Source organism: Mobula birostris, chromosome 4 (assembly GCF_030028105.1).
Source record: "Mobula birostris isolate sMobBir1 chromosome 4, sMobBir1.hap1, whole genome shotgun sequence".
Classification (NCBI taxonomy): Eukaryota; Metazoa; Chordata; class Chondrichthyes; order Myliobatiformes; family Myliobatidae; genus Mobula; species Mobula birostris.
In genome coordinates, this window is record NC_092373.1 from 87126757 (window position 1) to 87149664 (window position 22908).

At 43.2% G+C, this 22908-nt stretch overlaps 1 long non-coding RNA gene across 7 annotated transcripts in view; it reads right to left on the reverse strand.

The window, feature by feature from the left end:
- Window positions 1-1060: 1060 nt before the first annotated feature.
- Window positions 1061-22908, reverse strand: part of LOC140196460 (uncharacterized) — a 34095-nt gene continuing 12247 nt past the window's right edge. For 2 of the 7 annotated variants that reach the window (XR_011885717.1, XR_011885714.1), the window contains 5 exons: window positions 18377-18436; window positions 16852-17030; window positions 10769-10894; window positions 4022-4179; window positions 1061-1396 (listed from right to left, as the gene is read on the reverse strand). This is a non-coding gene — a long non-coding RNA (uncharacterized lncRNA). The other 5 variants (XR_011885716.1, XR_011885719.1, XR_011885718.1 and 2 more) reach the window with 5 other exon arrangements.

Below are 22908 nucleotides of genomic sequence, written 5' to 3' on the forward strand. Positions count from 1 at the left end.
CAGAGAAACGATCGTATCTGGAAACGGAGGGGTCACGGTCGGTGACTTCAGAAGACATCACAAAGGGCTCGCCCAAAAGCTGACTGCGAAGGATATCGAAGGTCTGTGTGGAAGCCGTTTGAATATTCATTTGTTTTTGCTCTCTCGCTCCTTCTCCCCACTGTCCATCTCCCACGGCAGTGATTACAGTGAACTGAACTGAACTCAATTGAACTGAACTTTGCGTCACTTTGAAACTGGTCATTTACCCCTAGACGACGATAGAGCTTGATTGATCCTGTTATCCTAATTCTGTGTACATGTGTGTTTATCATTGCTGAACTGTTGCATTTATTATCCTTTTGATTAGAGTACTGTGTTGCTTGTTTCTTTAATAAAACTTTCTTAGTTCTAGTAATCCAGACCCCAACTGAGTGATCCATTTCTGCTGGTTTGGCAACCCAGTTACGGGGTACGTAACAGTGGCATAATATGTGCAACCTGGTTTCACCTTGTAAGAAGTGATGGTATGCAAGTCCTGCCACAGCAGTCATTTTCCCATCTGTGAACCTAGATTTGTCAGGAAATGTCTCTTTGTACAGGTGATGACCCTCTGAAATAAGCACCTGGACTTCTTGTTCACCACTGGATCACTTGTTACACAGATATGGCCTTCAGCTGATTATGAATCTTGTACGTGAAACAACAAAGACCAAAATCAATTTTCCTGTCATACGCCAAATGATGTTTCACATGACATAACCATTGCTGCCATTCATTATTGAGCATGAATTGCAGCTAACATCTGAGGCTTAGCACAGCTGAAACATGTGCAACCCCCTCCCCAGGCTCGTATGCAAACGAGGTTCCTTAGCCGGCTCTGCTAACAGCCACGGGACTTAGTGGTGAGAAGGCCATCTTTCATAAATAATATACATCCAGGGTCGATACGATTTGGGGTTCAGTCAAACAGAAACATTGTGATGTTTTGATTAAAGAAACCTCGATTTGAGCTAATGCTGTGTAAATACTGCCCATGCACAACTGTCAATCAGCACAAAATAACAGAACGTATACAGTATAAAATTTTAAAGATAGTATATTTACAAATTTAAGCTTTATGGAACAGTTAGTAGGAGAAAGAAATAGCAAAGGGCCTATTACAGTTAACTGAGTCCAAATGTGCACATAAAGTTGGAGCTCATCTTGAAGTTGTCCTTTTCACTCACATGCTGGACCCACAGTCTGCAGGAAAGCACACACCGCATTCCGAATTTCGCTGGAGATCCATCTCGAACCAACGGGAGCATTGGCCCTTTCTCCTTGTAGCTATTCATATGCACAAAGCACTTCGTGAAATGGGGACTCTCCTTCTAATGGCATTCTCAGCTATCTTCCCTCCTGTACTTCGCAGCTCCTGCCAAAAAAAAATCCGTCCGTCACAAATCTCTCTCCGCTCCACTCTCTCCAACTTCCTCCTGATTGGCTGACACAACATTCTTAAGTTGAAGATCATAGCCCCTTATCTTTTAGCCAGAGCCAATAAATCCTAAAAGGAGAACATAGTGCTTTTACAGAGTTGCTAAAATGAAATACCTACTGCATAGCAGTAAAAATCTTAACCAGAGGATTCCAGATGTTCTCTCTACTTTTCCTCAAGCTTGTTCTTCCATATTTTCCAGTGCAAAGTGTTTTCAGCAGATGTCAAATAAAATCAGGTTAATTTTCTACAATTTAATGAACAGCAACGTCTGAGGTTTAAGAAATCCTAATGGTTCATTGCTGAGGTTAAAACATACAACATACAGAACACGGAAGTGTGCTGTACAGGAATAGCCCACAATGTCTGCAATAACCTGTAATGTAAAGGATTAGTGCATCTTTGTGATTATCAAATGCCTCACCACTGCTGTGGCCTTGAACGTAAAAGAACTTTGATTACTACTATGGGTGTACAACCATGGAAATGCATTACTACCATGGGAACATGAAAGTTCGATCAACATAGGGGTGGGACTCATGAAGAGTGGCAACAAGTCATAAATGGTTCCGATTCAATTGCTTCAGCTGGTGCCTTGTATTGGTTCACTTACTGCAGCATTGCATATTATTGGAAAGGGTATAAAATGTGAGCAGTCTCGGGGTTTGGGGGTAGTTCTTCAAGGCGTCTGTCATGAACAGCACCGCGAGTCAAGTGAGGGGTGTACTGCAGTGAGAGGGGCCCACACCTACCCAGATAAGTATCTTTATACTTGCCCTGCTCTGTCCTAATAAACATCAATTTGTCATTCTAAGTAGTTAATAGGGATTTGTGTAGTTCTGCCTCTCTGAGTGGATCTGAGAACCTTTTGTTGTAAAATATGTCCATGATGCCAATTGAAATAGTCCCATCTGTCTGCATTCTGTCTATATCATTTCATTCCCTCTGTTCCTGTATCTGTCTCAATGCTTCTGACTCACTGCTGTCATATCTGCATCCACCACTTCCACAGGCAGTGCTTCCCTAGAACCTACCACTCTCTGTGTAGAAGTCCTTCCCTTGTAAATCTCCTTTCTGTTTTGCTCCTCACCTTAAAGATATTCTCACATGAGTTTGGCATTTCTACCCTGGGAAAAAAACCTCTGACAACCCACCCTATTTATGACTGTTTAGTTTCTGTAGTCAGAAACTTCCAGCCCAGACAGTGCACCTCGCTGAGTGCTGAAGATCTGTGCAGACCAATGGGCTGGTGTTTCCAAAAGCTTCTCACACTTCTCACATCTGTGGTCTGATTTTCCCACCTGTTCAAAAGGGTAGTGAATCTATCAGTGTCCAAGAGGAACATGGTGGTCTTCCTCAATGACTACCATCTCTCACCACTTAGATCCACCGTAACCAAGAGGTTCAAGAGGATGGTTATGGCACAAGTCAATTCCAGCCTCAGAAATGACCTGGATCCACTTCATCTGCCTATCACTGCAACAGATCAGCAGCAGATGCCTTTTCACTGACTCCCTACACAGTTCAGGACTACCGGGATAGCAGTGCATCAGGCTGCTTTTCAGTGGTAATACCTCAGCATTGACCACAATCATCGGCAGACCTCAGTCAGAACAGATCTGTAACAACATCTCCTCCTCACTGATAATCAACACAGATGTACCTCAGTGCTACATGCTATCTTTACACCCACAACTGTGATAACATAGATAAATTTGCTGACAATACTGTGAACCATGGCTGATATTGAGTCAGTATATGGAGAGAGAAAGAAGACCTGGTTAGATGTTGCTGCAATAGCAGCCTCACACACAGTGTCATTGAAACCAAGGATCTCATCATTGACTTCAGAAAGAGGAATTCTAGAGACCATGTGCTAAATCTCACTGGTAAGCCAGAGATGGGGACAGTTTGTAGCTTCAAGTTCCTGTCCATTAACAATTCTTCTGGTTTTTACTTCCGGGGCGCCTCGAGGCGACTCATGTGGTGGCAGAACTCTCAATGGATGCGATTAAGTATCTTCGTTTCAGCCTGATACAGCTAAAAAACTCAACTGCTTCCAAGGTCAGTAAAGTCATCAAAGATGTCTTAATGCGCTTAAACAAACAATCATTGGTTAGAACTGACAGAAACAATGCCAATTGGAGACAGGTTCATCGTAGGTTTCCACGCAGGAAAAGTGGCTGCACGTCAGGGTTACAAGTGTGTTTAAGTAAAACGGAGTTTTAAACTCCCAATACAAGCTATCTTGCTGGCAAACGTGCAGTCTCTGGTGAATAAAATTGACGATCTCCGAGCCAGGGTGCTGAATCAGAGGGACATTAGGACAGCGTGTGTCCTTTGCTTCACATAATCCTGGTTAACTCCTTCTGTACCAGAGGGTGCGATTCAAATCAACGGGTTTACTATACACTGTCAGATCTATAGAGTCTCGCAAAAGCAGATGTGGAGGAGTATGCCTCATGATCAACTCTTCCTGGTGCACAAATATATCAGTGCTGTCCCAATTCTGCTCACCAGACCTGGAATATCTAGCAGTAAGGTGTCGTCCTTTTTACCTACCACGGGAGATTTCCAGGATCATTTTGATAGCAGTTTAAATTCCACCTCAGGCCAATATCAAGCAGGCTTTAGATGATCTGAGCCATGGGATCAACGTGCAAAAAACAGCACACCGTAATGCCTTCACCATCATTTTGGGGGATTTTAACCAGGCCACTCTGAAAAAAATCACTAAGCAATTACCATCAACAGATAACTTGCAATACCAGAGGAAACAACACATTGGATCATTGTTACACCACCATCAAGAATGCCTACCATGCTATTCCACGCCCTCACTTCAGGAAGTCTGATCACCTGCCTGTACTTCTACTCCATGAGTATAGGCAGAGACTGAAGACTGTAGCACTAGTGGTGAGGGCCAAGAAGGTATGGACAAGGGAAGCACAGGAGCAATTACAGGACTGCTTTGAATCGGTGGACTGGACTGTATTCAGGGATTCACTGTCGAACCTGGATGAGTATGCTGCAGTTGTTACTGACTTCATTAAAACCTAAATGGATGAGTGCGTGCCTACATAGACTTATTGTACATTCCCAAACCAAAAGCCGTGGATGAACCAGGAGGTACATCATCTGCTGAAGGTTAGATCTGTGGCATTCAAATCTGGCGACCCAGACCTGTACCAGAAAACAAGGTATGATTTGCGGAGGGCTATTTCAAGGGCAGTGACAACTTTGAACGAGGCTGGAGGCAACATCGGATGTATGACAACTCTGGCAGGATTTGCAAAATATTACTTCCTACAAAGTGAAACCCAATAGCACGAATGGCAACAATGCTTCACTACCAGATGAACTCAATGTCTTCTATGCCCATTTTGAAAGGCAGGATATAACTACAGCTGTGAAGATCCCTACTGCACCTGGTGACCCTGTGATCTCTGTCTCAGAGGTGGATGTTAGGCTGTCTTTAAAGAGAGTGAACCCTCACAAGGCAGAAGGTCCAGATGGAGTACCTGGTAAGGCTCTGAAAACCTGTGCCAACCAACTGGCAGGAGTATTCAAGGGAATTTTCAAACTCTCACTGCTACGGGCGGAAGTTCCCACTTACTTCAAAAAAGGCAACAATTATACCAGTGCCTAAGAAGAATAATGTGAGCTGCCTTAATGACTAATGCCCAATAGCACTCACATCTACAGTGATAAAATGCTTTGAGAGATTGGTCATGACTAGACTCGATTCCTGCCTCAGCAATGATCTGGACCCATTGCAATTTGCCTATCGCCACAACAGGTCAACGGCAGATGCAATCTCAATGGTTCTTCATACAGCTTTAAACCACCTGGACAACACAAACACCTATATCAGGATGCTGTTCATCGACTATAGCTCAGCATTTAATACCATCATTCCCACAATCCTGATTGAGAAGTTACAGAACCTGGGTCTCTGTACCTCCCTCTGCAATTGAATCCTCAACTTCCTAACCAGAAGACAACAATCTATACAGATTGGTGATAACATCTCCTCCTTGCTGACGATCAACACTGGTGCACCTCAGGGGTGTGTACTTAGCCCACTGCTCTACTCCCTATATACCCATGACTGTGTGGCTAGGCATAGCTCAAGTACCATCTATAAATTTGCTGATGATACAACCATTGTTGGAAGAATCTTAGACAGAGACGAGAGGCGTACAGGAGAGAGATATGCCAACTAGTGGAGTGATGTCACACCAACAATCTTGCACTCAACAGCAGTAAGACGAAAGAGCTGATTGTGGACTTCAGGAAGGGTAAGATGAAGGAGCACATACCAATCTTCATAGAGGGATCAGAAGTGGAGAGAGTGAGCAGTTTCAGGTTCCTGGGTGTCAAGATCTCTGAGGAGCTAAACTGGTCCCAACATATCAATGTAGTTATAAAGAAAGCAAGACAGTGGCTATACGAGGGGTGATAAATTCGTGGCCTAAGGTAGAAGGAGTCAATTTTAGAAGCTGCTCCTATGTTTTATGGTTTTATAGTCTTATATCTGAATGCAACCTTAGTTAATAATTTTTCATGGAATTACTGTAGTGTTTATCCACTCTCTGAAAGCCTGAGAAAATTCCTATTGCTCTATCCATCCTCCCTCCTCTGTCTGTACAACTTGAGAGTAATATCTTTTCTCTTTTCTAATTCTGACAAAATTTTCTCAACTGGAAAAAATTACTTTGTTTCTTTTTCAATGGATGTTGTCTGGCCTGTTGATTGGTTCCAGCATTTTATGTTTTATTTCAGTTTTCCAGCATCTTCAAGTTTTAATTTTCATTTTTTTAATACTTCACACCTGATGACCAATTCCATAAGACACAGGAGCAGAATTAGGCCATTCAGTCTACCGAGTCTGCTCTGCTATTTTATCATGGCTGATCCATTTTCCCTCACGGCCCCATTCTCCTGCCTTTTTTTTTCGTAAACTTATATTTGAAACAGAGGTTGATAGTTTCTTGATTATAACGATGCCTTTATAGACATCTGTGGCAATGAATTTCACAGATTCACCATCCTCTGGCCAAAGAAATTCCACCTCATCTCAGTTCTAATGGTCCAACCTTCTATTTTATGGCTGTACCCTCTGGTCCTAGATTTCTCCACTACTGAAAGCATCTTTTCCATTTCCAGTCTATTTCTTTCACTTTGATCCCTCTCTTTTAACACTGAATCAATCCTGTTTCTATGGGATCCACTCCTTTTGCCTTTTACTGTCCCTGGCCTTTGCTCCCCACCATTAGTGTCCACTTTGAAGTTGTTGTGTCTTCATCTGCTGAAAAGCAATACAAAATGCTGACACTAGAAGTGCAAATTTAAAAATGAAAAAAATGTCAAGGTTGACATATGAGGAACTTTTGATAGCTGTGTGACTCTACTCCTGTGGTTTAGAAGGATGAGTGGCGGGGGGGATTTCATTGAAACCTATTGAATATTAAACGGTCTAGCTTGACTGGGCACGGGGAGAATGTTTTCAATAGCGGGGGAGTCTAGGACCAGAGGGCACATTTTCAGAATAGAAGGACGTCCCTTTAAAACAGAGATGAGGAGGAACTTCTTTAGCCAGAGGGTAGTGCATCTATGGAATTCATTGCCACAGATAGCTGTTTAAGCCAAATAATTGGTTATATTTAAAGCAGAGGTTGATAGGTTTTTGATTAGTAAAGGCATCAAAGGTTACAAGGAGGAGGCGGGACAATGGGGTTGTGAGGCATAATAAATTATCCGTGATGGAATGGTGGAGCAGATTCAATGGTCTAAGCTGCTCCTATGTTTTATGGTTTTATAGTCTTATATCTGAATGCAACCTTAGTTAATAATTTTTCATGGAATTACTGTAGCGTTTATCCACTCTCTGAAAGCCTGAGAAAATTCCTGCTGCTCTATCCATCCTCCCTCCTCTGTCTGTACAACTTGAGAGTAATCTCTTATCTTTTTCCAAATTCTGACAAAATTTTCTCAACTGGAAAAAATTACTTTGTTTCCTTTTCAATGGATGTTGTTTGGCCTGTTGATTGGTTCCAGCATTTTATGTTTTATTTCAGTTTTCCAGCATCTTCAAGTTTTAATTTTCATTTTTTTAATACTTCACGCCTGATGACCAATTCCATAAGACACAGGAGCAGAATTAGGCCATTCAGTCTACCGAGTCTGCTCTGCTATTTTATCATGGCTGATCCATTTTCCCTCACGGCCCCATTCTCCTGCCTTTTTTTTTCGTAAACTTATATTTGAAACAGAGGTTGATAGTTTCTTGATTATAAAGATGCCTTTATAGACATCTGTGGCAATGAATTTCACAGATTCACCATCCTCTGGCCAAAGAAATTCCACCTCATCTCAGTTCTAATGGTCCAACCTTCTATTTTATGGCTGTACCCTCTGGTCTTAGATTTCTCCACTACTGAAAGCATCTTTTCCATTTCCAGTCTATTTCTTTCACTTTGATCCCTCTCTTTTAACACTGAATCAATCCTGTTTCTATGGGATCCACTCCATTTGCCTTTTACTGTCCCTGGCCTTTGCTCCCCACCATTAGTGTCCACTTTGAAGTTGTTGTGTCTTCATCTGCTGAAAAGCAATACAAAATGCTGACACTAGAAGTGCAAATTTAAAAATGAAAAATGCTGGAAGCCCTCAATGAGTCAGACAACTTCGGTGGAGAAATAAACAAGAGTGAATATTTGAATCTTTCAAGAGTATTTTATCTTTTCACATTACCAATTCTCATGGAACCTTATTGAATGGAAATCTTTCTTGATCTGCTAATTATATCCTATGTATTTTCTTAAATTTCATATATTTAGTTTCTTATGATTGTCACTTTATGTGACTGCTCAATTTTCATCCCTTTATTACAGCTGGGGGTTTTGCAAATAAATTCAAGTTTCAGAATATAAAATTAATAAACTCTAACTCCTCATTTCCGGTGATCATCATGTGATGGTCGGGCAGTAGATATTGTCTACATTTGGGAGCTTTGCTGGCATCTTCAGAAACAGCTCTATTTCTATCTTTAATATCTCTGTTTTTCCCTTTCAGGGTTCTTTTGAAGACCCTGACCTGGAGTTACACACTGACTTTGGTTCTTCGTGGAACTGAGACCCGCTCTCGGTGTCTCACAACTGGCCGTTTTTTCATATGCCAAGGATGCGGCCTAGAAGAACAGTGCGCCTTTAGGGTGCCGATTCTCATGGCTCTGGAGGCAGGCGGATTCGAAGTCGGTGCCGCCGCAGAAACTGGTGTGTCGTGGGAGACAGAATATCAAAAGCAGTGAGCTGGCTGCTGGCTGTGTGCCCAGAGACCCAAGTTCTTTGGGCGCAGAGCTCGGAAGAAGCGATGCAACAGACTTCTAACATCATAAATCGGTGAGTTGTTCTGTTATGTCTCCCCTCTCACTGTGAAATGGGAACATCTTTTTCCCTTATTAGGGAGAGAGAGAGCCTACGGTATGTCAAATTACTGGGTGAACAAGTAGTCTTTGGGGTACTGCAAGTCTGTGTCTTTATTAATGCTTTGCTGCACGCTTGAGTGCTCTGTAAGGGGTGCCGATGCTTTTTTTGCTGGTGGGGGAAGGGGGTTAATTGCTTTGCTACTGCTTATGCATGGGTGGAGGGAGCTGGGGGGGCGGCTTTGGGGTTTTAACAGTAAACTGTCTTTCATTCTTTGGGGCACTCCTCTGTTTTTGTGGATGTTTGCGAAGAAAAAGAATTTCAGGATGTATAATGTATACATTTCTCTGACATTAAATGTATCTATTGAAACCTATTGAAACTATAACATCCTATCAGACTGCTGGCAAGAAAGACTTACAGTAAAATCCACAAATTAGTAAACAGGGAATAGTAAGGGACAGTGGATTTCATGTTCATGCAATGTGGTTAAAGGAATGGAAACTGCCATTTTGTGAGACTGTGGTGACAACCATTATTTTGTGCACGGTTTCGTGAACTAGTTTTTGTTCAGGGATTTGCTAAATTGGTGCAACTGAAAGTGACCACAATGAGGTTTCTGTCAATAAACTTGAGACAATTTCCAAATTTACTTTTGGTTATGTGGAAATGGTGGGCTTGTAGAATAAACAGCCTGTGGTCTAAAGTAGCCTTAGCTAAGTGGTAGGCTGAACACGAGAAAATCTGCGGATGCTGTAAATCCAAGCAACACACACAAAATGCTGGAGGAACTTGGCAGGCCAGGCAGCACCTATGCAAAAAAAGTTAACAATCGGCTTTTCAGCCTGAGACCCTTCATCAGGACCTGACCTGGGTTGAATTGCTCTGACTTGGCTGTCGCAGATGGTTCTGAGTCAACAAAATTGAAACACAACAGATTGATCTCTAAGTCAGAGGATAAGAATGGAGGATTTTGGTAGTAAAGGCTGTGACAACTCTGGAGACCAACTATCACAGAAGCAGACAATCCCACATCGGAAATGTGGACATTGGATTAAGAGCAACAACCCTTCCTGGGTATTACCATTTGATTTATTCGACTGTCCAGGGAAGGTCAGAGAAACCTAGTGAGTATGCAGACAGGTATCTAGTTTTGTATAATTTGCATGCTTATTGTTAATTGAACCAATAAAAATATTTGTCACTTCATACAGTTCCTCTCTCTGCTGAACTGCTCATTACTATTGAGGGTGAATACCTTCAGCATAGATTGGCATCCCTGGGCGGACTCAAGGATAAAACTCTCCATTGAGACAATGGGAGACGTGAGCCAGACAAGAATAATGAATTATGGAGAGAACTGAAGTTAGTTACTTACACACTCAGATGAAGAATTCAGGGAATTTTGCAAATCAGGATTACTTGGATTATTTTGATTGGACAGTGTCAGAAAATGTAGCGTAGGGTTGACCAACAGCAGAGCAATGGAGACAATTTAGAAGTAAACAGTACTTTACCTATAGACAGCAAAATAATAAACCAAGAAGAGGCCCAAAACAAGAGAGAACAGAATCTAAACCTTACCAACACAACAGGCAACAAGGTAAACCTTAGGCAGGGAGAGTGAAGGTAGGAGCAACTGGTTGAAACTGACTGGTTTGATGAGTGAACAAGGACTGTGGATGAGAACCAGGGTTAAGTAGGCTGCAAGTGATGAGTCTGGAATGAGCAGCAGGTGCATCCCACGGCCATTCCCCGGGGACCCAGGATGATCCGGATGGGTCCAGTGGAACTCATCCCTGACCTTGACCATAAACCCTGATGGTTCCTTAGCCATTCTCCTTCAGCTAACATTGATGCACTGTTTCCAATTAAATCTCACCGTAAACTTGGGGAATTCCAGTTGCAGCACTCCAAACACCAGTGACCCCAAGGAATTTGGTTCCGTTTCGCAGAAATCATTTGCGAAAGTAGTAAAGTAGATTAACAAGGGCACCAGCTGTTGGAACTGAAAAACAAGGCTGTCAGCCAAGAATAAACAAATTGTGCTCTCAGCATTAAATTTCTGACTCATCACCCACACCTCGTCTCAGTCTATCCTAGCTCAACAATATTTAAAGTGTGAGCTCTTTTATTCACTCTCCCTCTGCTCCTTATCACCATGATAGGTATGTCTCATTCATTAACTGGCTTAGAAATGGGTAGTAGTCATGCATTTTAATGTCTAATCATATTATTAACAGGAACCATCAGCATCTGGCTCTGCCCAAATTTCACTTGTGATAGGGTGTGCTGAAACTTCCCCTCAAGTTTTCAAAAGTGTTTGGTAAAAGAACTATCAGAATGGAAAAAGAGAACAGAACTGAGGTCTTACTAAAGAAAGTACAACTTGGGCATGTATTATTTGAGACTTATACTGGTTACAGAGGGAAATGGAGACAGAGGGAGGGTTCAGTTGACCAGAAAGATCTAAAATGTAAAAATGTGTGAACAGGGTAGTGGAAACAGACAAAGCAAAAGACTTTGCTTTTGTGATGTGGTGGCAGGAAGGGAGGAGGATATTTTATGAGACTGCCTTTGCAGCTGCCATTTTGTGAACTGTTTGGCGAACTGATTCTTGCTCAGCGATAACTTAATCAAAGCAATTGAACATGATCACAGAAAGTTTCTGCGAATGACCTGCTAAATCTGACACCAGACTTGGAAGTAACGCTGTTTATTATGTAAAATGCAGACTTGCAGAAGGAACAGCCTGTGGTCAGGCAATCTGGACCCTTCTTTTGGCTGACCTGGTTTGATGGGTTTGAACAAGTCCGTACCAATGACCCCTTCTCCTGTTTTCAACCCTCTTGCTCTTCCTGGACATTCCACTCTAGTCTTCTACCTGCTCTGGATATTTTTACTGCTAACTGCTGATGAGACAACAACCATCTCAGCTTCACAACTCCTGTCCAATTCTAACCGCACTCCTTCTGAACGCACTGCTCTCCACTCTCTCTGCACTAATCCTAACCTCACTGCAGTTAAGGGGGGTGCGGTAGCAGTCTGACGGACTGTCCTCTACCTTGTTGAGGCCAGGCATCAACTCTCAGACACCTCCTCTTCCGTACCCCTAGAGCAGGACCCCATGAAGGAGCACCAGGCCGCCATCTCCCACCCCATCACCAACCTTATTAACTCCGGGGATTTCCCCTCCACTGCCACAAACTTCATAGTTCTCTTACCCTGCACTTCTTGTTTCTACTTCCTACTCAAGATCCATAAATCAGCCTGTCCGGATAGACTCATTGCTTGATTGTCCTGCCCCACTGAAGTCACATCTGCACACCTTGACTCAGTTTTATCACCCCTTGCTCAGTCCGTTCCTACCTACATCCATAATACTTAACACAATCTTGATACTTGCAATAATTTCAAGTTCCCTGGCTTCAATCATCTCATTTTCATTATGAATGTCCAGTGTCTATATACCTGTACACCCCATCAGGAGGGCCTTAAAGCTCTCTGCTTTTTTCTGGACACCAGATCCAACCAGTTTTCTTCCACCACCAGTCTCCTCCATCTAGTGGAACTGGCTCTTACTCTCAATAATTTCTCCTTCGGCTCTTCCCACTCCCTTCAGACAAAAGGTGTAGCCATGGGCACTCACATGGGTCCCAGCTGTGCCTGCCTTTTTGTCAGCTACGTGGAACTGTCTTCCAAGCTTATACTGGCATTGCCCCTCAACTTTTCCTATGCTACTTCGACAACCGCATTGGTGCTGCTTCCTGCACCCAGGATGGACTCATCGACTTCCTCAACTTTGCCAACTTCCACCCTGCCCTCAGATTTACTTGGTTCATTTCCAACACCTCCCTCCTTTTTCTTGATCTCTCTCTGTCTCCATCTCTGGAGACAGTCTATTTACTGATAACTTTTATAAACCTACTGATACTCACAGCTACCTGGACTATACCTCTTCCCACCCTGTCACTTGTAGAAATGCCATTTCCTTCCCTCAATTCTTCCATCTCTGCTGCATCTGCTCTCAGGATGAGACTTTTCATCCCAGAAATAAGGAGCTGTCCTCCTTCTTCAAAGAAAGGAGCTTCTCTTCCTCCGCCATCAACTCTGTGATCACCTATATCTCTTCCGTTTTGTATATGTCAGCCCTCACCCCATCCTCCCACCACACTACCAGGGATAGGGTTCCTCTTGTCCTCACCTACCACCCCACTAGCCTCTGTGACAATTCTCTAGATTCTTTCAAGAAAGAGTTAGATAGAGCTCTTAAAGATAGTGGAGTGAAGGGGGGGGAGAAGGCAGGAAAAGGGTACTGATTGTGGATGATCAGCCACGATCACAGTGAATGGTGGTGCTGGCTCGAAGGGCTGAATGGCCTACTCCTGCACCTATTGTCTATTGTCTATTGTGTCCAGCACACAATTCTCTGTAACTTTTTCCATCTCCAACGGGATCCCACCACCAAGCACACGTTTCCCTCTCCTCCCCTTTCCACTTTCTGCAGGGATCTCTCCCTACACAACTTCCTCATCCATTCATCCCTCCCACTGATCTTCATACCAGTACTTATACTTGCAAGCGGAACAAGTGCCACACCTGCCCCTACACCTCCTGCCTCACTACATTTCAGGTCTCCAAACAGTCCTTCCAGGTGAGGTGACACTTCACCTGTGTCTATCTGTGTCTACTGAACTCGGTGCTCCTGCTGCAGCCTCCTGTATATCGATGAAACCCGAAGTAAATCAGGAGACTGCTTCGCTGAGCACCTGCGCACCATCTGCCAGAAAAAGCATGATCTCCCAGTAGCCACCCATTTCAATTCTACTTTCCATTCCCATTCCAACATGTCAGTCCATAGCCTCTCTACTGCCACGATGAGGCCACACTCAGACTGGAGGAGCAACACCTCATATTCCAACTGGTAGCCTCCAATCTGCTGGCATGAATATTGATTTTTCGAACTTCCGATAATTGCCCACTCCTCACCATTCCCCATTCCTGTTTCCCTCTCTCTCCTTATCTCCTTGCCTGCCCATTACTTCCCTCCTCCTTCTTCCTTTTCTTCCATGATCTTCTACCCTCTCCTATAAGATTCCCCTGTCTCCAGCCCTCTACCTCTTCTACCAGTCAACTTCCCAGCTCTTTACTGCACTCTCTCCCCCTCTCCGGGTTTCACCTATCCCCAACCACTATTTACTTCTTCCTCCTCTCCCCCTCTTCTCCTCTTCCTTTCCAGTCCTGATGAAGGATCTTGACCCAATGTGTTTTCTCTTTTCCATATATACCGCCAGATCTGCTGAGTTCCTCCAGCATTTTGCGTGCTTTGTTGTTGGATTTCCACCAGCTGCAGGTTTTCTCATGGTTGTTGAACCAGTCTGAGTTGGACTGATCAAATGAAATCACCTGAGGCAGAAAGGAGAGCCATAGAGCAATCCTGCTTGTAGCCCTGGGGCCACATCCAATGAGAAGCTGACACAGGTCAGTCAGATGGCCTTGACCCAACAAAATTGAAACATCATAGATTGACCTGATAGGAAAAAGAATAAGAATGGAGGATTTTGGGAGTACGGACAGCGATAACGCTCCAGAGACTAATCATCACGGATAGGATGTGGAGGACCTCATGTTGGACATGTGGGGATCTTATCAAGACTATGAGGAACACCAGGCTAGCATGAACTCTTTCCCGGGTATTAACTTTTCTCTTCTTTAACAGTTTTTGGAGGGTCAAGGAAACCTTGTGGGTGAGCACACAGCGATTTATTTGTGTAAATTCATGTATTTGTCAGAAATTTTATATTCTCTCTGTGTCTAACTGATCATTATTACTGAGGGGTAATCTAATCTTTGCACTAGTCATGAATTGAAGTTGTTCAATCAATAGCCAGAGAGAACAACAACAATACGGTTAAGAACTGACAAGGTGCTTTAGTGGGCACATTCAAGTAGTGATGGTTGAGGATTCCAAGCAGAGAAGCTTCATCCTCATGTGAACCATGAAACTGTGTGCGATAGAATCAGCTTTGCATCTTTGAACACATAAAAAGGTCGTTCTCCATCTTGCATCAACACTATTGGGGCTTGTATGGTACTCAGGGAGGGGATAATGGAGTCTAGTGGCTTCAATGTTAGGTTGTGGGCTGGAGTTTGATAAGGGTTATTGATTAGGTGGGTGGTGGAGTGGAGATTCGTCTCTGCCAAAGGAGGTGTAAGACATTGCTAGCCTGCAGATCACACTTGGGCAAGGTGTAGTACCTGCTTTCCCCCTGCCCCCCCAGTCTGGGTCATATGAAACCATGGGAGCAGGTGGTGGATGTCATATGGACACCTGGTGCAAATTTCAAGCCCTGTTTATGCGATATCTGACACCAGGCAGACAGTCTCTGAAGAGTATTGATGATGGTTGGGGTCACTGTCTTGTAAAGACACTGCCCTGAAGAAGGCAATGGCAAACCACTTCTATAGAAAAAATTGCGAGGGACAATCATGGTCGTGGATAGAGACAGGAAGACCATGATTGCTCATGTCAGACGACATGTCACATCATGATGATGATGATGATGATGATGAAAAATGATTAGGGGGTCCCAAACCCAGAACTCCTGCACTTTATGGGGAGCACATCTAACAAAATTACTCTGGTGCCCTATGACCATTGATCCATTCATTTCAACACATGATTTTCCCTTCACTTGAATGCTCCCTCTGATACTGCTCCCTTCTTGATATTAGCCCAAGTTCTGATCCCTTTTTTAATATACTTACTGGATGTAGGCATCACCAGCTAAGCCAGCATTTGTTGCCCATCCCTAGATGCCCTTGAGAAGGTGGTGATGAGCTGCCTTCCTGAACTGCTGCAGTCCCTGAGGTGTAGGTACACCCACAGTGCTGATAGGGAGAGCCTTGGTTGTTTAAACTTTACATCCACATGAACTAGTTGGAGCAGATCATGAGATGCCTGTGTTGGGTAGAAAGAGGAACTGGAGTGGGCCATTTAGTTGTGTAACAACTAAAGTTTATTATTTTGTAAAAAAAATTAGGTGTGATAACATAAAAATAATAATCAAAGATGAAGCAAATCTACTGCACAAAAGTAATTTGGAACAGAAATACACTGATTGGATTTGGAGAAGTTTTCTGGAGTAATGCACACCGGACAATTTTCAACATTTTCTTGTAATGAGATAGGATTTATTGTGATCTCATAATGAGGAATTCACTAAATAACAAAATCATATTGTATTATGTCTCCCTCCTGGCACTTATCCGTGTAAGCGGAACAAGTGCTACACATGCCCTTACACTTCCTCCCTTACCACCATTCAGGGCCCCAAACAGTCCTTCCAGGTGAGGCGACACTTCACCTGTGAGTCGGCTGGGGTGATATACTGCGTCCGGTGTTCCCGATGTGGCCTTTCATATGTTGGCGAGACCCGACGCAGACTGGGAGACCGCTTTGCTGAACACCTACGCTCTGTCCGCCAGAGAAAGCAGGATCTCCCAGTGGCCACACATTTTAATTCCACATCCCATTCCCATTCTGACATGTCTATCCACGGCCTCCTCTACTGTAAAGATGAAGCCACACTCAGGTTGGAGGAACAACACCTTATATTCCGTCTGGGTAGCCTCCAACCTGATGGCATGAACATCGACTTCTCTAACTTCCGCTAATGCCCCACCTCCCCCTCGTACCCCATCTGTTACTTATTTTTATACACACATTCTTTCTCTCACTCTCCTTTTTCTCCCTCTGTCCCTCTGGATATACCCCCTTGCCCATCCTCTGGGTCCCCCGCCCTCCCCGCCCTGTCTTTCTTCCTGGACCTCCTGTCCCATGATCCTCTCGTATCCCTTTTGCCAATCACCTGTCCAGCTCTTGACTCCATCCCTCCCCCTCCTGTCTTCTCCTATCATTTTGGATCTCCCCCTACCCCTCCAACTTTCAAATCTCTTACTCACTCTTCCTTCAGTTAGTCCTGACGAAGGGTCTCGGCCTGAAACGTCAACTGCACCTCTTCCTAGAGATGCTGCCTGGCCTGCTGCGTTCACCAGCAACTTTGATGTGTGTTGCTTGAATTTTCAGCATCTGCAGAATTCCTGTTGTTTGTATTAGAATGCTTTCTCTGAGAGTGTACAATCTGGTGGAAAACCAGAATATTGAATTGAAATAAATCCGATTACTTGGGTGTGAAGACCAAATTAGTTGTGCTTCATTTAAAAATTAGAGTTGAAGAATTACACAGCCCATCACTTCACCATATCTACATCAGCCAATGGTTAGCTGTCTATATTAATTCCATTGAACAGTACTTGGCCTGTAGCCCATTATGCCTTGGCAATTCAAGTAGTTGTCCAGATGCTTCGTAGATGTTGCGGTCTCCAAACAGGAAGCAGTCCACCCTAACACATTTCAGATCATAGATGGGGACTTCAACCAGACTTGTTTGAAGAAAAATCTGCCCAATTTCCATTAGCAAATAACCTGAATCACCAGAGGTCCCAACACACTTCCAACGTTATACAAAGATAAGGAATGCCTACCATTCCATGACCAGACCGCATTTCAGGATATCTAATCACTTAGTTAACTCTCTCCTACTTGCATCTAGAGAGGCTAAAAAGTAAAGTTCCAGAGATTAGGACAACAAAGATAGGGTTAGAAGAGGCAGAAGGGTAGCTATGGGATTGATTTGAGTTGGTGGACTCGGCAGTGTTCAAAAACTCATCTGTGGATCTGAATGAACATACCATGCTGACAAGGGCTTTATTAAAATAGTTGTAGATGAGACTGCACTCACAAAATTATTCAGAGTCTTTGCCAACTAGAAGCCCTGGATGAATCATGAGATCTGAAATCTGCTGAGGTCCAGATCAGAGGCATTCAAGTCTTGTGACAAGAAGGTTACAAAAGGTTCAGGTATGGTCTCCAGAAAGCCACATCATGGGTGAATTGGCAATTCCGGACTAAAATTGAATCAACAAAGGATGCTCGACAGTTGTGCCAGGGCTGTAAAATAAATTTTAATGACATAGGCAAAAACATGTTTTCACTTCCAGATCAGCTCAATGTCTTCAATGCTTACTTTGATTGTCAAAAGACGGAGGAACCATCACAAACTCCCACATCCTCTGATGATCCTGTGATTCAATCCCTGAAGCTGAAGTGTGAGCAACCTTCAGGAGGATGCATCTATAAAAACCATCCAGCCCAGATGGGCTACTTTGCCAAGTAGTAAAGACCTGTGTTGATCCATTGGCTGGAGTGTTCGCCATAATCTTTAACCTCTTGCTTCGGCAGTCTCAGGTACCCACTTGTTTCAAGTAGACTTCACTTATAGCAGTGCCTAAGAAGAACGTGGTAACTTACCTCAGTGACTATTGTCCAGTAGCACTTCATCCTGTGGTTAAGTGTTTTGCGAAGTCGGTGATGAAGCATATCAACTCCTGCCTGAGGAGTGACTTGGATTCACTCCAATTTACTTACCATCACAACAGGTCAACAGCAGATGCCATCTCACTGACTCTTCACTCAAACCTGGAACATCTGGACAGCAAGAATTCATACATCAGGATGCTCTTTATCGACTACAGCTCAGCATTCAAAACTATCATCCCCTCAAAATTAATCAATAAGGTCAAGACCTTGGCCTCAATAGCTTCTTGTGCAATTGGATCCTCAATTTCATCACTTGCAGATCCTAGTCAGTTCGGATTGGCAATAACATCTCCCCCACAATTTCAATCAGCACAGGTGCATCACAAGGTTCTGTGTATAGCCCCCTGCTATAGTCACAACTATGACTGTGTGGCTAAGCACAACTCCAATACAGTATTCCAGTTTGCTAATGACACCACTGTTGTTGGCCAAATAAAAGGTGACAATGAATCAGCGTGAAGGAGGGAGATTAAAAATCTGGCTGAGTGGTTCCATAACAAAAACCTCTTACTCAATATCAGCAAAACCAAAGAGTTGGTTATTGACTTCAGGAGGAGGAAACTGGAGGTCTATGAACCAGTCCTCGTCGGGGGATCAGAGGTGGAGAGGGTCAGCAATTTTAGATTCCTGGGTGCTATCATTTCAGAGGACCTGTCCTAAGTGCGATTATGAAGGCAGTTCTTCTTTTACAGTATGAACTCCATAAAGAATCCACAAGAAAAGACTATTTTGTTTCTTCCCAATGGGCTTATTTTGGTTAATGTTGGTTTCACTGATCTTTGGATCTTGTGCCCTCAGATGAAGACAGGCCATTCACCATAGAAAGCTGGGCAAATGCAGCAAAAACAAGAGTCGTATGTATCCAATGAGAATTCAAGGGCTGTTCCCAGTACCACGTGTAAATAACTATAAAATAGGTGGATAGGGAAGATTATCCGAAGTCTGTAAGATGTAAGTTGGGGATCTGCGAAGTTGCTTGTAATTATAGTGGGAAAACTTTGAAAGACCTGTCCATGATAATGGCTAACAATAAGTTACAGACAGTTTGCTGGTTGTCGAAGTGCAAATTTCACTAGAATTCAATAGAATGCCCGGAGATCAAAAATGATATGATCTAAATGTAGTTTAATTGACTTGTTCATTATCTTTCATTCTTTTGCTCATTCCATCTTTCTTTCTACTGTCTTCTCCCTGCCAACTCCACCTTCATTTCCCTAATCACACATGTACATTTCTTCACTTTCACTTTCTTCTTTGTCTTATAGTTAATGTATCTATGAGGAGTATCAGAGGCATAAAACTACTTTATTAAATCAGGGGTCCCCAACCTTTTTTGCGCTGCGGACCGGTTTAATATTGACAATATTCTTGCGGACCGGCCGACCCGGGGGGGGTGGTAGGGTTGCCAACGGACAAGAGTAGCAGTCAAAAAAAGACTACAATGACCATGAAGCCTTGTGCGGGCACCAGTGCGCATGCGTGTACCTGCCGATATTATTCTCTGCAAAGCGTTTTTGGCGATTCTGTTCGGGGGGGGTGTTCATCACAACCGGAATATTGGTAATAAGGGGCTAATACACTCAATTTCGTTTCTAAAAGGGTTTATCTAACAAATTTAATATTAAACACACAGCGCATATTTACCTCGCATGAATATAGTGATAAGTCAATCATCAGGGGAGGACGGGGAGCTTGAAGTAAGTGTTGAAATAACTTCCAGTAGAAGTGGTAGAGGCAGGTTCGATATTATTTAAAGAAAAATTGGATAGGTATATGGACAGGAAAGGAATGAAGGGGTATGGGCTGAGTGCAGGTTGATGGGACTAGGTGAGAGTAGCGTTCGGCATGGACTAGAAGGGCAGAGATCGCCTGTTTCCGTGCTGTAATTGTTATATGGTTATATAAGTCACTTATCAGTCAATAGCATCATAACATTTTAAGGAACGTTTGGATATTAAACACCCAGCACATATTTTCCCCGTATGAACATATAAAATCATTGCAACACACCAGTATCGTTGAATCAGTGGGAGCCCTGGGCTTGTTTCCCTGCAACAAGACGGTCCCATCGAGGGGTGATGGGAGACAGCGATACTCGAAGGAGGTTCCTTATCTCCAGTCTATTTAGTTTTCGTTGCATTCATTGCAGAGATATGTTGGAAATGGAAGCAACATTTTCAGTTCTTTCGTGGCTACCTCAGGATATTTAGCCTTGACTTTGATCCAGAATGCCGGCAGAGATGTTATGTCAAACATACTTTTCAGCCCGCCGTCATTTGCAAGCTCGAGGAGTTGATCTTCTTCCCGCGCTGACATGGATGATGCGCTGTTAATGACCTCGCGTGTGTTCAAGCTCAACAGTGGGCATGACAGGGAATGAGGAAAGGTGCAGCTGACTCATATCGCCAAATCATATCGTTTCCTCGCGGCCCGGTAGCAAATGCTCTGCGGCCCGGTGGTTGGGGACCGCTGTATTAAATGATCAGCTGGTTTCCTGCTGTATCCCACCCAGTGATCTCTGAGAAGATTATCCTCCTGCTCGCTCTGGCTCAGCTACCTCCAGCTTGGAACTTTGAAACAGCCCCAGCTTTGTACCATTTGCTTCATTTACAACCACATCACCAGATGCTCTTCAATAAATGGTAACAAACTCAGCATGATTTCACAGGAAACTGGTCTGTAATCCAGAAGGCCAGTTATTTGTTAAGAATAGGAGCTGCAGAACATTTAAGATAGGGGAGGGCCATGGCCATTGACAAAATGTGAAGACCAACATCAGGCTTATTTAAATAACTCTTTTCAGTTGGTAATTTGGGACAAAATTATACTTGCAATCATTGAAACATTCTGGACTGTTAAACTTAAGACTTTTGGAATAAAACTGACACTGTGTGTTGGTGTACTCTATCAACCAATCTCAGTATGAATTAACATAATCCAATCCAGGCAAGACTCTGATGAATCTCCTCTGCATTTTCTCCAGTGCACCGATTTTTTTCCTACAGCATGATTACCAAAACTGCACATGATACTCCAAGTACCCTGATGGTACTAGATTTGATGACCATAGCTCTAAATTCAAATTAAGATGATAAGCCCTCTCCAATATAGATAGCTACAGGTACCCTCACTCTTCTTCTTCTTCAATAGGTTTCAAAAGCACATCTAGCGTCAGAGAAATGTATACAATATACATCCTGAAATTCTTTTTCTTTGCAGACATCCACAAACACAGAGGAGTGCCCCAAAGAATGAATGACAGTTAAATGTTAGAACCCCAAAGCCCCCCCAAACTCCCCCCTCCCACACGTAAGTAACAAGCCCCTCCTCCCCCACCAGTAAAAAAGCATCGGCACCCCCCACTGAGCACTCGCATGTGCATCTATAAATACACAGACTTGCAATACCCCAAAGACTACTCGTTCACCCAGTAATTCAACATACCGTAGTCTCTCTCTCTTTCTAATAAGGGAAAATGAGGTTTCCCATTTTACTTGTTGGGCCCTTAGATCCCAGTGGAGCATAGGCCATTGATGACTCTCCGTCTTCATCATCCAAAGTCGCTGGTATGGTTGGAGTTCATCAATGTTTCTCTGATGCATTGTAGCCACTGTACAGGAGAATAACCTATACAGTTTCACCTGGGGCCTGTTGGCCAGCCTTACCTACTTCCACTTCTCATGATGGGGACGTAGCGCTGGACTTTAAGAGATAGGTACTCTCACTAAAAAGAGGTTATTCAGTTGCCAACCACACTCCAAATGCTAGTCTACTTCCCCATTTATTCTCCATGGTGCATTTAGCTGCCAATACAGGGACTCCATCCCTGTCAAGGAGGAGGTACTTTCAGCCAACAAAGTAGTTCAATCACAGTTCATTTATTTTTCATGATACATGTTTAAATTTAGATAAAATTCACATTTAAAATGCAGAGAATTTTTATCTTGTAAAATACTTCAAAATTACAAATGATTTCTAAAACACAAAGAGTTTGGAAAACACAGATATATTCCTATGAGCTAAGAAGACTGGAGATGAACAGGTCATCTGTCACAGAAATCAAAGGCAGAGGAATGGTTTCTAGTTCACACCATGTTTCTGTCATTCTTTGTGTTCTTTGACCATTCCTAACAAGCCTCACTGCTCTCCATTATTGCCACTTAGTTGCCTTTACACATGAGATTTTTTTCACCTTTTTATACAAGTGGTCTAAAAGCTTTTGGGGACAGAGTTCCCAAACTCCCAAAATCAATGCTATGAATGCTGACTTCTGAGTACACAAATCTCCCAACTATTGATAAATCAGGTATTTGATGCGTGAAGTGATAGCATCAACCTGGTCTGCAAATATTTAGTTATATAGTTGATAAAGGTCAATTAACATAACCCCGTAGGATTTCTCTGCATCAGTCAGCCCCATATGACATATAACAATTGCAGCACAGAAAGAGGCCCTCTTGGCCCTTCTAGTCCATGCCGAACTCTTACTCTCACCTAGTCCCACCAATCTGCACTCAGCCCATAACCCTCCATTCCCTTCCTGTCCATATAGCTGTCCAATTTAACTTTAAATGACAACA